The sequence below is a fragment of the Anser anser genome (genome assembly GCF_964211835.1).
Source record: "Anser anser genome assembly, chromosome: 6".
Classification (NCBI taxonomy): domain Eukaryota; kingdom Metazoa; phylum Chordata; class Aves; order Anseriformes; family Anatidae; genus Anser; species Anser anser.
Window position 1 is genome coordinate 35,483,291 of NC_139726.1, and position 12,885 is coordinate 35,496,175.

General features: G+C 37.3%; 1 long non-coding RNA gene across 1 annotated transcript in view; it reads left to right on the forward strand.

The window, feature by feature from the left end:
• The window catches only part of LOC310902066, a 128,964-nt gene that overhangs the window by 102,705 nt on the left and 13,374 nt on the right, over positions 1–12,885 (forward strand). Inside the window, exons 8-9 of the long non-coding RNA XR_014586458.1 lie at positions 9,634–9,759; positions 10,593–10,690. This is a non-coding gene — a long non-coding RNA (uncharacterized lncRNA). The remainder of the gene's footprint in view (positions 1–9,633; positions 9,760–10,592; positions 10,691–12,885) is intronic.

Consider the following 12,885-nt stretch of genomic DNA (forward strand, 5'->3'; position numbering starts at 1 on the left):
TAAAGTAACTCACCATCATACAGTGCTTTTTGTCCTGCTCTGTTGGTTTCATAGGCTTTGAGAGACAGTGGCTACACACACATATAGACAGATTACTGTAGCTACTGTAGCCACTATAGGTCAATTTGTGCAGAATATTGCCAATAAGACCATTTACTATGCCTGTCAGTCAGACCGTATCCTTCTTATTTCTGTCTTTCTAACCTCTCAATTGACAGTTTTTCAATATACTTGGCTAAAACACCTTCAGACTTTTCTCCTAAGGCATGCTATTGACTAATTACTATAAATTAAATTACTATAAATTACAGCTACTCACACATATAGACAGATTACTCTAGCTACCGTAGCCACGATAGGCCAATTTGTGCAGAATATTGTCAATAAGACCATTTACTATGCCTGTCAGCCAGACAGTATCCCTCTTACAGTATCCCTCAGACAGTATCCCTCTTACTTCTATCTTTCTAACCTCTCGATTGACAGTTTTTCAATATATTTGGCTAAAACACCTTCAGACTTTTCTCCTAAGGCATGCTATTGACTAATTACTATAAACTTGAATATAGAAAGAAAAATTAGTTACCTTACTATTGGCTATTATTTTCTGATTTTCCTGATTTTTTTTTTTTATTTTTTTTTTTCTGGTAAAACTGTAAACAATCCAGAGTAAAGGCAGTGTCTTTCTCCAGATTCCTACAGCATGTAGTCCTGCTGGAGTATTCAAAACTCCATGAAGTTTTGAAGCATTACACAGAATACAAATAAATAGTGATAGTTAATAATAAGTTACTGACTTTAGCACTGAATATCACTATTAAGTTGGATTTAATTAGGGTTTTGTGTGAGAGTTCATTCTTAGTGGAAAAAACAAACAAACAAACAAAAACAATAATAAAAAGTACATCATCTCTTACTGCAGCCAAATATTTGTAAACTGAAGTTGCTGAGAGCGTAAGTGGTAACAGTCATCTTGCAAACAGATGGGACAGTCCGGTGCTTGTGAACTTTTGCCCTGGGAAACAAGAGATAAAGGAAATGAGGGAGGAAAAATAAGGAGAAATGCTCATTAATTATTACTTATTAGGCAGTATTACCTTGCAATAATGGTTTCATTCAGGCACATTTGTATAATAAATCTCTAGAAATAGTATGAGTAATTCAGATACTAGCAGGTAGTTTTCATTTTGAAAATTGCCATTGGGTGTTTGTGTAGTCGTGTGTGGCTTTTCCTTAGCCACAGTAACTGGAGCCAGAGTGTTACTTTAATCTGTGACATCATCAATAGCTTAAATTGTCTGTAAAAAGAAATAAACACTCTGCACTTTTGCAATCTGCTATATTTCAATCTTCTTGTTAGATTTCTTGCTTTGAAATCTAAATTAATAGTGTTTGTGAAAATGTCCAATGTGGCCTAAAATTTAGGTGAGAAAATGCATACCTAAGAATGACCATTTTGCTGTTCAATGATGTTAAGTGCTCTTCCACTCTTTCAAGTGGAAATCAAAATGAATTTCAAAATGAATTTATTGGCAGCATATTTTTATGTCTGATTCTCTAGAACTCCCTATACAGCTCAGATTTCATTATTGCAGGTCATTTTTTTTTGTTTGTTTGTTTTGGTAGGTTTTTTACATCTGGTTTCATAATTGGCAATGCCACACTGTTTCATACAAAGTGAAATTGTTACCTGTTTTAAGTCCAGTTAGGTAGGAAATATTTTCTAAAGAGATTTGTACACAAAATCTATCAGTGTTTTTAATCATTACCTCATGCTTTCTGCTTTCTGAAATATGGTTTATTATTTTGCAGCATCCTAATACACTAGTCATCTCACTCTTAAATTCCATTGACACTATTCTTCCACTAACTTCCACTTCTAACACTGAGACACATCCAGTACAGGTCATCTGGGATCAACCTGAGATTACTGCCAATATAGGATGCTCCTATAACCAATGCCTCCTGCTTCCAGTACCAGACTTGTCAGGTTCAATACACAGCCCAAGATGAAGTTGGAAACACAGCCTTTTGCTGGTTTACGGTAGTCATCAAAAGTAAGTGCTATTCTAGAGTAAGGCTTAACAAATTTGATTTTGGATACTGCTGCCTCTTTAGCAATTCAGTTTCCAGTACCAAACTCAGCACCCATATTTGATTTCATGCACAGTTTGTTATCAGTTCCACTATACCAAATAGCATGAATATTTTGTTTTTTAAACTAGTTTTCTGCCTAAAACTTTTGATGCTAGTGAACCAGCTCTTTCATGGAGTAGGATTTTATTACTTCAGGGAAACACTTGTTGCTTACTAGGGTGTGTAGATATATGTGTGTGTGTGTATGTATATATATAATATGTGTGTATATATATATATATATACACACACATATATAACTGTTGTTGATTGGCTGGCTGGTTGTTTTTCTGACCAATTTGCCTGGGTCTTAGCTAGCTGAGGACTTTGGTGACCAATGATCACTGTGCTTGATGCTGTGGACAGGCTCCTATAAGATTTATATCTTCAGTAATATAGCCATGCCTTTATACAGTTGCCATTTCAAACACTGTAGAATGCAGCAATGAAATATTCTGAGTAGTAATATGATGTGTTATCTCAAATATGCATTGCAAAATCTTGTAACTTGTTCGGCAAAGGTAAGTTTAAAGATATTGAAGCTGCGTTGCCTGGCTCTGACTTTGTGCCACATTATGGCACATGGCCACAGACTGGGGTATGCATAGAAATGCCCTTATGCCTTTCTTCAGTGGGAATTACTGCTTCCTGAAGAGGACAGAGAGGACTAAGATGTTACACTCGATAAAGAGCATTTGCAAATCTTATTATTTCCACTTCAGGAGTCTATCAACTCTTTAAATACAGAAGTATTTAATCTAACTTAATGGTGTTCCCGTAAAGGACTGATAATTTTAAGCATGAGATCAATTATCAATCCTCTTTGTGTTGCTATGCACTCTAAGGATGTAATTGAAGAATATGCAGAAACAGAATGTTTTGTAGTCAGCAGAATCTTTGAGAAGTTTTTCAAGTTTATAACTTTTCTAAATTCAATGAAAATCTTTTTTAAAATGCAACCAACTGTTCTGAATTAAGGTCAAAACGTTGAAAAAGTAGTTACTATAAAAGTGAAAAGAAGAAAGCTACTTCCTCTGGCTTGGGTTTTTGTGGAAGCCAAAGCATGACTACAAAGGTTCATTGACATGATGGCAGAACATGAAAGTAGTTTATTGAAGATGGGAAAGACTTCCAGTAAAACATCAGGAATAGCTTTAATAGAACTTCCAAAAAGCCTTTGGAGATGCTTAGAGTTTGCATGTTCTCTTTGATTTCACTTATATTAAAAAGTCCTGCATGTGCGTTTACCAATAGCTGGCCTCATAATCTGCACATATCATCATTTGGCTAACTTTTTAAAGTCTGTGGGAATAGTCTTATGCTTATTCCATTGTGACTTTCACATTAAGGTTTTGTGGGGATTTTTTGTTGGCTTAGTGTTTTCTTGCCTTTTTTTTTTTTCCCCTGAACTAGTTCCCCATTTACAGCAGTTACTTCCTGCTACTGATGCCACTTTCAGAAATTTTTAGTGTTTGTACTGTGTATGTATAGATACCTGTACTTTAAGCATATTTCATGAAAGTACAATCTATACACTGCAAAACCTGGGCAAGACCTCACTTTGGGGAGGAAAAAACAAACAAAAAATGTTGAGAATGAATCTATTGAAATCTTCGATAGTTGCTGTAAATGTTTTATCTCTTTTAATTTAGAAATCAGAATGGTGCAATAAATTCATTGTGACTTTAGTTGGCTTCTATGTATGGCTCAGGAGTAAAGTAGTAACACAGAGTTTGCAGCAGTATTACTCTGCAGAAGCATATACAGTTTGTAGCAGTATATACAGCACCAACTGTGACCAGCCAAGAAGACTGGGTTATTTAAGCTCTCTCATTTATTTATTTTAGAAAATTTGTTTGGCTGCTTATCAGGAAGTGACTTGAGGAAGGAAGCACCACTAATTCATTTATCAAACACTGCTTTTTCTAACTCTTCCAACAAAATGCATATGAACTTATTGTAAGAAAAATATATTTGTAGCTTCTTGTCTTCAGTAACTCATTTTGTTACATGCAGCATGATTCATCCCCAGGAGGGGTATCAGTCATGGGGATTGGCAGGGGGAAGAATGAAAAATTCTAAGTGTATCTAAAATATATCATTCCATGGTAGGCAGTGATACTATTTCCAGCCTCAGTAGCTCAGACATTTGTTTGGAGGAAATTCCTCCAGCCCCTGGACCTTGTAGCCTTTGTGTCTGATCCTCTTGGGACATGGAATCAGAAAATATGTAGCCTGGGGACAGCAGCCCCTGGGGCAGCCCCTGGGGCTGCTGTCGCTTTTTGTCAGGCATTGAATTTGGATCACAGAAATTGAAATGTTAGAGATTGCTGTTTATACATTTTAAGGAACTGAAATAGTGATAACATTGGAGAATATTCAGAACAATTCTCGGTGACTGTTCAGAGTTCACACAATGCTGCTGTCAGTAAGAAAGAAAACAGCTGTACAGGAGTAAATTTGCAAAAATACATGACAAGCATGAGAAGTCCCTTTCCTCAAAGCTAGATTTTCTCTGAAGAAAGTTTCTGATGTCCATGGGTAAATTTATTTGTCTATTTATTTGTTTATTTCACAGAATCACAGAATCATCTAGGTTGGAAGAGACCTCTAAGATCACCGACTCCAACCTCTGACCTAACACTAACAAGTCCTACACTAAACCATATCACTAAGGGCTACATCTAAATGTCTTTTAAAGACCTCCAGGGATGGTGACTATACTTCCCTGGGCAGCCCATTCCAATGCCTAACAACCCTTTCAGTAAAGAAGTTCTTCCTAATATCCAACCTAAAGCTCCCCTGATACAACTTTAGCCCATTTCCCCTCATCCTGTCACCAGGCACGTGGGAGGATAGACCAACCCCCACCTCACTACAGCCTCCTTTAAGGTACCTGTAGAGAGCGATAAGGTCGCCCCTGAGCCTCCTCTTCTCCAGGCTGCACAATCCCAGCTTCCTCAGCCGCTCCTCATAAGCCTTGTTCTTCAGACCCCTCACCAGCTTTGTTGCCGTTCTCTGGACTCTCTCGGGCACCTCGATGTCCTTCTTGTAGCGAGGGGCCCAAAACTGAACACAGTACTCAAGGTGCGGCCTCACCAGAGCCGAGTACAGGGGGGCAATCACTTCCCTAGACCTGCTGGCCACACTGCTTCTTATACAAGCCAGGATGCTGTCGGCCTTCTTGGCCACGTGAGCACACTGCTGGCTCATATTCAGCCGACTATCAACCAGTACTCCCAGGTCCTTCTCCACCAGGCAGCTTTCCAACCACTCTTCTCCCAGCCTGTAGCGCTGCTTGGGGTTGTTGCGCCCCAGGTGCAGGACCCGGCACTTGGCCTTGTTGAACTTCATACAGTTGGCCTCAGCCCATTGGTCCAGCCTATCCAGATCCTCCTGCAGAGCCTTCCTGCCCTCGAGCAGATTGACACACGCACTTAGCTTGGTGTCATCTGCAAACTTACATGAGGGTGCACATTTGCCAGTTTTAGCATTGTTTTCTTCACACGTAAATGCACAAAAATAATTATCCATAGTGGATTGAAGACAAACACTGCATGAAATTTATCTGTATTTTCATTTAAGTAGAGCAATCATCTTCAGCCCACTTTCAGTATTACAATGTATGGCTTCCACACACAACTACCTAAACGCTGTGAATAATGCAATAAATAAGTTCTTTGCAACTTCATCAGTATATGATGAACTCCTCATAACTTTAATAATTTAAAGTATAGGGTCCATCTTTTTTTTTTTTTTTGACTAAGAGTCTAAAGTTGTGACAACATGCTTTTCATGAATGTGCCAGTTGTGAATGTGCCAGTGAGATTTGTACTATTTTTTTATACTCATTCTGCAAGTAACATGAAGAAAGCGATAAGCAGAGCCTAGCACTGTGTCCATAATTGGGTATTTATAATTTTTGGTAGAAATACAGAGATACAATAGTATCAAAGGGTACTTTTGTTGCAGGACAGAATAAAAACATCTAAAGGGCTTTGTTGTGTGAATAGACTCAAAATATTTGAATAAATACAGGAGAAAGGGAAAAATTTTCACTTCAAAAAATATAATATGAAAGAGCTAATGTTAGATATTTTTTCAATAGTTGCTACTTTTCTGTTCCAATTTAAAGAAACGGGCAAAATACAAACTTGTGGACTTTTGGACTCTGTTGCAGCAGGCTGCAGTTTAAGTTCTTTTCAGCATTTCAGATGTGTTGCAGAACACAAGGCAAATGTAGTATTACAAGTATTTGGTTAGAAATCTAAAAGAGGAAACAGGAGATCTTCAGTTATAACTGGTTATAATGATATTGGGAAAGAGGCGAATGTGCAAAACGAGTATCCTGCTGCCTCAGCTGAGCGTATAGATTGCTTTGGAAGGTGGCCTGTTTGGAGACATTTTTGCCTAATCTAGCTGCATGAATCAGCAGTCTCCCACTGCTGCCTTGCATTGGGCTGACAGCTGGACAGAAGTCTTAGTGACTTGTCTGAGTAGTTATGTTACTGGGTAACACAGTGTAAACTTGAGCTGTCTGGAGACCTTTCCAAGAAGAATACTGGCACAGTCCTGCTATAAGCAAAACCGGAGTTCTGCATCTCATGCATCACAGACACCAATAAATCTTAGTGCTATTGTATTGAGATTAAAAAATATATATATTTGTAATATAATTGGGCTGGGCTGGAGGAAAAACAACTCTGGTTTCATGGAAGGGCTATGTTGTTTCAAACTGTCCAAATGAAAAATTTCTATTTTAATAATTATCATGGCAAATTCTTTTCCTTTCGAAGAGTAGAAGGGTGAGTGATTTAGGTACAAAAGCGTGATTACCGTATTGAATGTAAACCTGAAATGGTTTAAGGAGTTGAGTGCTCTGGCACTGGACTGAGCCCAAAACATTTGTCTGCTTTGAGTAACATCAGAAAACAAGTACACAGGTGTCTGATTTTGCAATAAAATATGAGTGTTATATTCAAGATTTTTGACAAAATGTCAAACTTTTGCTCAAGGTGAGAAACTTCAAAATGTTATTAAAGCTGTTAACACAATTTGTTGTTTTCTCTATAAGGGTGTTATAAGGGTATTATATATCTTAAGTGTTCTTTGTTTATGGGTACTATGTGAATTGGGGGAAGTGTTTGTTTAAAGATGGTTAAGTGGAATGTATCTTCCTTAATACCAGAAAAGAGATACATTTAAATAGCTTGCTTAATTGCAAGTCTGTGTACTGCGTAATGCTTAAATTCATGAGAAAAACTGAAGTACACGTTAATTGTTTTTTAAGCTGAAATGGGACAGGACAGGATAGAAGAGGTTAAGCAGCTTTGTACAGCTCTGCCTTGTATCCGGTGTGTAAATGGAATAGCATAGTATGGAAACACTGGCAATATGGTTTCTCCTCTGATAAGCCAGTGGTCTGGGAGGATGGTCATCTATGTCAGGGCACTGGGACTGGAACTAACGCTAGTAATATAAACTACCAAGGCATAATTCTTAAGAGTTCATTAGTTTGTTCAACACTGCTGTTACAGAGTCTTTGTGAGGATTAAATAAAACTTTGAAGGGAGTTTGATGGAAAATAAATCTATCCAGAGCCTTTGAAAGATGACTCTAAAACCTGAAGAAAACAGCTGGTAGGAAAGTAGCAATTTGCATTTAGAACAGATTTCAGTGGTAGATAGGACTGTGTTATTTATAAGATAGACCTATACTGCAATCAGGGTTTTAAAATCAGGGATCTGCACCAGCAGTCAAAGCGTGTGTAATGAGTATAGTTTTTATCTATCGAGTTTGAAATTAAGTTACACACTAACACAAGGAAAATATCAGATAAAAATAAACCCAAGATATGCTGCCTAAGGAGGCAAAATGCGAGAAAGAAGGGAATGCATGAAATTTTAGCATTTCAGAATTTTGCTTTTCAAGTTCCATATTTTTGATGTGCGATTGTTTTTTTTATGTTAGTCTCCTAAAATCTATGACCTTCTCCCCCAGTAAAATATTTTTTTTAGTAAATAACTTCAACTTGTTCTAAAAGGAAACAATTCTTTCTTTTGGTGTTTCTTCAATATTTGGAAATTATCATTCAGCCAAAAAAAAAAAAAAAAGGATATATTTCTCAGAGGGGAGTGCATATTTCTTCTGCAATGCTAAAAATGAAGTTTAATCTGTAATATTTGTTTTATTGCCATTCTATTTAGAACCTGATCTTTCATACACTTATAAACCACCTCTGATGGAGACCCCAGCAGCAAAATTAACACACAGCAGCAATTTTACATCTTGTTCCATATGAAGGACAATGATTTCCAGCAAAGAGAGAAAGTCTGGCATATTTCTGTCAGATTTCTCTTTATATGATAAATTCATTTCATTTGGATTTGGACAAAGTATAATATGCTGAAGGCTTGCACAAGTAAAGCAGTGTTGAAAACTTCAACAGATTTGATTGCTTTTTGCTGGTTGAAAGCTTGTTTATTAACCCATTTGGTTTGGTTGCTATTACAAAAAATCACATTGAATGAGTATGAACTAAATTGAGAAAAAAAATGTTTTTTTTCCTCTGTCTTCAGGTAGGCTGCCTCTTGAGTTGAGATTCTGCCAGATATGCTGAAGTATATTGAGTTCAGAACTGTAGTGTGGGAATAAAGCCAAAATTACTGGGGAATTGGCCTGAAAATACAGCCTGCTTTAATGTTCTTGCAAACATTTTTGCAATTTCTGTGCTTCTGTGTATTTGTGAAATACAAATATACCCCACCACAGGCTTCTAGTGACACCGTTCTTTAAGGCTTAAATATATCTGTAACAATTTTTCATTGTCTTTCACCAAACCTAGGTATCTTCACCTTTTTTTGCCTAAAAAAAAAAACAAAAAAAACCCTTAGTACAGTATGTTTTTATTATCATGACTATTTGCTGAATGGTGGGCTGTATCAGATATAGAGTCTTGTGGCAATTGTACAAGAACAGTAACTTTATAGCACAAAAATATTAAAGTTTCTTCAAGAACTTAATATAGAGAATGCTGGTTGATAGATCCAAAAATATGCCCTGGAGTCTTGGAGAGCCTTATGTTTTTCTTCCCCATTAGCTACTGATGGAACAACTGTACTTGGAAATTTACCAGAGTAGATATTCCAGAGAAAAATTTATGGTTAAAATGTTTTGTTCCAACATGAATAAAGCAAATTGAGCATAAAAGCACACAACCCTCTTTTATTCTGGAGGAATAGTGTCCACAAGGGGAGTTATGGAACAATTATCTGGATTAACTATTCTGGTAAACTTCAGTGGCTTTTTGTATTAGAAACTTTTTTAACAAGGCATGTGGTGTTGAAAAGAACATCTTGTGTCTTCAAACAGAGCCAAGATAGACTCAAAGGAGGCAAGGAAACTAACTAAATGTTTAAACAAAAAGGATCAATATATGTTTGACCCTGTTCAAACTCACAAGAGAGGCTGAAAACTCAAGGAGCTCTTCTCTTGCAGGTGTCTCTGTTTACAGGACAGAATATGAGAATAATCCAGCACCAGACAGTGTGGACTGAAGAGGATACCTGAACCAGTTTACTGTCAAGAAGGCTGTGTCATCTCAGACCTCCACTGAACCAACAGGTAAAAATAGGTCTCGACATAATTATGTAGCTTTGAGCGTTTAGGTCCTGCCTGTGGCTTTTTGGCACTCTGGCAGGACAGGTGCGGCTCTGTTGTAGCCTGCAGTAGGTTTGAGGCTTGCATTTTCTTGGGACTGAAGACTTCAGAGGCAGTTAAACTAATCTGCAGATGAATTGACTTTGAATCTCAAAGCAAAGCTGAATAATTTTAATGACACACAGTTGGAGGGAATATAATGTAATTCCCTAACACATGGTTACACTAAGTATTTGCAGATGATGAAGAAAGTTTGCAAAGAGAAGATGAAAAGTTCAAAGCAAGTGGGGAGAAGCAAGATCTTTTCTGCTGAATTGTGATTTCTGTCATCACTGAAATGACAATGTTGCACTCACTATCCATTTGTTACTGGGAAGGGTCTCAAGTTCTCAAATTTTAAACCTCTATTACTACTAAGAGGCAGTGCTACACATCAGAAAAAGTCTGTTCTTTTTCTGTAGTCAAAAGAACATACTGGATCATATTTCATGTATCTTTAGTATTTCCCTTGGGCTGCTGTGTTGGACAGCTAAAATATGAAAATGATGATACAAGGTTATGATATCTGCCAGGATCATCCTTTAAATTTAAACATCATTTTTATGTGATGAAGTGTAATCTTGCACCTGTAATTATCAACCAGCAGGGCATTATCTGTTCCGGTCAAAGTCGCATTTTGTCCAGAAAAGGAGATTCACTATCCTGAAGGTGATTACAATGACGCAGCAGTGAAAAAAAGCTCTAATTTTAGCAACAGTGAAAACCATTATTGATAGATATCCCCCTGTTCTTTTCAGTTGCACCCTGAAACTGGATGTACATATTGTAATTATAAAATATCAGCTCTCTTAGTTCATTGCGGACATGGAAACATAATGCAGTAGGCCTGGAAAAGGTAAGAATTTGTATGTTACCTTATGTTTTCTAAAAGCACAATTAATTTGATTTTTCATTGTTTATTTTAATGTACTTCAGAGCATATTCCTTCCTTTTTTGGTAACTCACATTCTCCAGTAAATATCTATTATTTTCAACTTTATGACTTCCTAAGCGTATCTCTCTGAATACATAGCTTGTCATCAGTATGCGCTGACCAGACAGCTAGCTGTCATACCCTTGATTAGAGAAGAGCACACCCCTATTGTCAGTAGACCTCTTTAACTTAGCAAGTTCTGTGTTTTAAAATCTGATGTTTATCTTGCACGTAAGCGATACATACAGGTGCGAGTATGTATCTGATGTTTATACTGTATGTAAAAGTGATAACAATAAACTTTCAGAGGCGTCTTGAAATAAGTGCTCTGAAATAAACGTATAGTACTTCAAAGATGAAAATATAGGGAAGTTACAATGAACACAGGCGCTACAGGGTCAGCTGGTCAAAAACACTCCAGTGCATTTGCTATGGTCTGGTTAAAAGTTGATGAGTGGAACAAGTCAAAAAGGTGTTCAATGGGTAGACCACATAGATGCTGTTGATTTGTGAATGTGACGACAATACTAATTCAAGGATTAGGTGAAAGCAAGCAGGGAAAACCTGGTTTTCATTTTGATTTTATTTTATGATGCACAGCCATATTTGTTTAATTCAAACCCACACTAGTTCTGTAGAGTTTACTTACAGTTCAAAGTGAAACATTGCTAGACTAGCCATTCTCATTACATTCATAAATTATTGGTTTCAGCTGCAACCAAAGGAGGCACTATTAAAAAAAAAAAGAAAGTATTGTCAAGCTTTGAAAAGATCATGCTTACTTTTAGACAGTTAGGTAGTTCTAGACGTGCTACTTAAAATGATTTATTTAAGTCTATGGGAGCTTTATTATGTAGTCTAGAAACAGGACATAATATTTAAACTTTATAGTAAATAACTTCAGCAGTAAACACTGCTTGAACAGAAATAGGAATGATTTCTTTATCTTGGCACCTATTGTAGGGAACTGGACTGGATGGCTTAGAATTTCATCATGTAGATCTGTTCTAGTTAAAGCCATATAATATTACGTTGTGAATAAAGAAGGGCCAGGTGGAATTCAAGGAAGGAAAAGGGAAAAGTGTGTGTAAAGTTGCCACCCTATCCTTTTTCTTAAATATATGTGCAATGTCTACTAATATTAATGGAAGAAATTTCAGCCTGACTTTTAACATTTCCTCTTATAAGCATGTGTGGGCCGGGAAAGGAAATGGCGCATGTGTGCAAATAGAGGGATAATATGCAATTATTCTTCATTCTGAAGTACTTGTCTTTGACAATGATAGAAGAGAGTGGTATTGGAGTTCTTAAATCACTGACATGCCATACATGGTTTTTGATTTGTTTTGTTGTTCGGCTGGTTTTTATGCCATGCAGGTACGCAATGTAACATCGCTTCATTGGCTTTGCAAGCTCGTATTGTCTTTGTGTATTTGGAGTATTGCCACTGGCTCTCTGTGTTCATACCATCCATGTATGTTTAGTAATTTCATGCTTCTGCTGGATTAGAAATATGCCGAATTCTTAGACTTGTCTGGCTTTCAACTTGCAGCTGCCTCTGCTTGTAGAATCTGATGGGGATTCCTTCTCCCTTTAGTTGTTTCAACAGCATTAAAAAGGCATAAACTGGGAATGATTGAGGAGAAGGCCAGAGATTCCACAGCACAATAAGGAGCGCACAGCCAGAAAACCAGCTCAGTGCATTCTTCCTTGCAGGAAGGCGCAATGCCAGTTACTCCCTAGTGCCAGAACAACTTTACTTTACAAACAGAACTGAGGAAATGGGTGTGAGTAAGATAGGCTAGCTGAGGCTAAGCTAGCTTCATTCTTATGCCAAGTGTACCTCAACAAAAAGCAGAAAGTCTGTGAGTGCTCATGACTTGCCTACTGCTCGCCCCCTGTGGTCCCTGTACAGCTGGCATGGTTGGGAAAAAGAAGCAGGGCAGGAGCAATAGTAGGTCCAGTTTCCAAGGCTTTTAAGACAGCTGTTAGAAGGAAAAAATCTTGCAGGGATGTGGATACCCACTGGTGCTGGTGTTTGGTGAAAACTAAGAAATGAGGGGAGGAAGAATGAAAAAATGACATCAATGACAGTGAAGTAGGGATGTCAGAGAAAG